The following is a 3503-nucleotide window of genomic DNA, read 5'->3' as shown; positions in this document are numbered from 1 at the left end:
GAGTGATTTGGCATTTTTAGATTGAATAGATAAATTAAGGTGAAAAAAATGGTAATTTAATTTAATTTAATTTAATTTTCAAAGAAGTTAGGTCTAAATACTGGCTCCTGGCTGTGGCATCTTGTCAGATGGTCTGCTTGCAATGTTCATTAATAGGAGTTGCTGCTCCGGTGCTGACGTTTTAGACTGACACAACACGACGAATTAGTGCCAGAAAACCAGATTGAGATCCAGCAGATAATACTGTTCTAATCCTTGGAAAGAACCTAATTTTTTTTTTTCCTTTAAAATGAAACAAAAACTTCCACAGTAAGTCATTATAACATTACTAATAATTTAATTTTTCTGTTTACTCATACATAGACTCTCTCTTTATTTTTAATTCCAAGTGATTTTGCAAATAAGCCAAATCCAAACTGTCCTGAGGCCTAGTTAGATCAATGGCAATCCAGAATAAATGGAAAAATGAATGAGAAAGTGAGTGTTTACAGGAAAAAGTGGCAAAGTTTAACTAAATGTGTCCAGCTGTAAGGCTCTGAAAATAGTTTTTGTGTGTCTGCTGTGCCTTTGAAATCCACATAGGAGGCATAAAATCAAAGGTATGACAAGGTTTGCTTTCCATCACTACAGCTGGCTGCTGTTTTCAGGCAGAAACTATAATTTGTACATTTTTTTCTCATTTCATTTGTCAGGAGTTACCGAAGTAATCTGCATTACTTCCTCACATGATCAGAGAAGTGTTAATAAGCTCTAGTGTCTGTGTTCTTGATGTTGTGTTTCTTTGAACAGTGGGACAGGGGTGCTTTGTCCAGCATACTTTATCTATGGCACATAGATATTTTATCTATGGGTTTCTGCTACAGTAGAAAAAGTGCTACCCATTACAAATGTTCCTCTTCTGGTATTGTGTCATCATTACCTTAACTCCTTGGGTAATAACCTTTTTTTGTGGGATTACTTTTGGTTGTTTGGTTTGTTTGTTGCACATTTCCATGCTTCTCTTTAATAAACTGCAAATTCTATCCCTGCTTTCACAGCACACTGTCTCCTTTCATCAAGTCCTTTGTTTTAAGTAGCTTGACTGAGCAGTGTTTTAGTTGTGTGAGAAACCTCAACCTGGTTACATCATTGCTACACTGATGAAAAAGTGGTGTGTCCTTTAGAAAGCTTTCTCAGTGTTCCCAGTGATGGATACAGCATTTTCCAGCTGAGGTGGATCAGGTGTTTATAACATCCAGAAATAGGCTCTGGGGTCTTGAAAATCACGTGCTGTTGGTGTAGAAAGTTTTTAAGCTGAACAAGCTGGGTTGTCTTATGCAGGTGTGGTGGAAGCATTTTCTGGTCATTTGGTGATTTTATTTATTTTTTTACAGCTTTGCAGACTGAAATGGATGAAGCCAGTGAACTGACCTGTCTAATGAATACAGTCGTTGTGCCAAAGTGTGACTTTGGATTGAGGGAGGGCTGTGTGTTGCTAGTTCTTCAAAGCATGTGCAGCTGAACTCTTGTTTGTATCTTTGCAGGCCATAAAGTGGGCTGCTAAGAAATGCTCTATTGCATGAGCCTCTAGTGGAGTGTGTTCTCAGGGAATGGCTCTTAGCTTGAATTATTCTGGAAAAGGAGGCTGCCTGAAAGCAAGTCTTCCTACACATTACAGTGAGTTGTTTTTACTTTTGCCTCCCTTTTTATGGGTATTAGGGGCCCATATCCAGAGGAACCTCCACGTGAAGTTCAGCATCTGAGGAAGCCACTTCACAGCTGCTCCTCTTGTCTTCCTTTAGACTGAGAATCCTTTTTTTTCCTGTGCTAATGGATATAGAAGGATCTATCCTGTAAGTGCAACATGTTTGGTTTTTTTGTCTGTAGCTGTACTCCTTAAACCACAGATTCCCATTTACAAAGGTGAGCCTGCTTGGAGGGAGTGAATTTCATAGGGCATCTCCTCTGGAAGACAAGTAGTGGGTAGAGGCTCCACCCCAAAAAAGGTGCACACATCAAAATAAAGAACCCGAGGGCATGCACTCCTTAAAAGAAGGAAATGCAAAATGATGCTGTGACATCCTGACCAAGGCATATGCCTCACATCTGCTGCTCAAATTCCTCTCTCTGCCTCTGTGTGACAGATGGATGTGAAATTCCAGATCTGCCGACAGCTGAAGAACCTCACTGTGTAGTGGCAATATGTGCTCAGTATTTAGTTTTAGAGTCCTAATTTTGAAGGTTAAGACAAGATTCCAGAGAAGTCCTAATTTCAAGCTATTTACCATGTTCTTACTCTTTTTCTCTGGGCTGGAGCCATAGTTTGTACCACATTTAAAGTTTCTGGGCAAACTGCCAGTACTAATAGTCATTTCAGTAGACCAGCCAGACTGATTCTGCTAGGGTCTCTGAAATGGTCTGTGCATCTGTTAAGGAAGATGAAGAAGCTGTGGGCCACTGTCTGGTATTTGATGCTCTGCTGCCACAATAGAGTCACGGGGGGTCCAACTGTACCTGACTTATACTGTGCAAAGTGCTGAACATTAAGGACCATTGTTATTCTGGAAAGGTTTGCCATGTAGAGATATAAAAATGGGTAGAAGGAAGAGCTGAAGAGCACTACAAGAGTGCTAAGAATCTGTATAGCTTTTGTCTGGAGCAGACCTCACTGCTTGGGAGCCTGGCCATTCTGAAGGGAATGCAGCAAGACACCAAGTGGAACAGTTGGCTCTGACATCACTGATAATGACAGCAATATTTGCTACTCGAAGCTGGGATGAAATGGCTTTATTTAACCATCTGTTTGTAATAGATTCTCACCATCTTTTTCTTTTATCTGCAGATTACTTTTAGATCCATATGCCCCATCTTGCTGTTCTAACAGCTTCTCAAAGGATTGCTATTTTTAGACCTGTAATAATGGTTGTATGCATGACTCCCCAGCTAGCAAGCAGCTTGTTAACTCAGATTGGTGCCTGGTTCTTGTGATTCTATGTTTCGAGTCAACTGTACATTTTGAGGTAGAATATCCGGGATAAAGCAGAAGCAGGTATATAAAACCAAAGGGAGGTCAAGAACATCTAGCTTTCATTATATTCTTTCTCAGCTGAGTGTCCCATGGGTGTGTTGGACTCACTGCAGATATACTGTACTGTTACACTGCACAGGCTGCAGGATGTCCAGAAATCCTATAGAAGTGGCTGAAGTCGGAAATAAAATTAATAAACATTAGGACAGTGGATTAGGTTTACAGGAGGCAAGACAGTGTGTCAAAGTTATCAGGAGGTTTCCCACTTCCTGGCATGTTCCCTCTGTTGAGCTGTGGTCTTCTCCAGTAATGAATACACTGTAATTATGTAAAACAAGTTAGTTGGTTTAGTGTGATCATGCTTATGTTTAGGTCTTCAGTGAAATAGTTATGTGGAATAGGTGGTTTCGAGGAGCATTTGCTCCAGCCATCCATAGGCATCTGATAGACTAGATGATTGAATTAGCCAGGTAAATTCTCTGCGCTCCCAGCAGGA

The sequence above is a fragment of the Chaetura pelagica genome, unplaced genomic scaffold, assembly GCF_000747805.2.
Source record: "Chaetura pelagica isolate M959 unplaced genomic scaffold, ChaPel_1.0 scaffold221, whole genome shotgun sequence".
NCBI lineage: Eukaryota > Metazoa > Chordata > Aves > Apodiformes > Apodidae > Chaetura > Chaetura pelagica.
Note: the sequence above shows the minus strand (reverse complement) of the source record.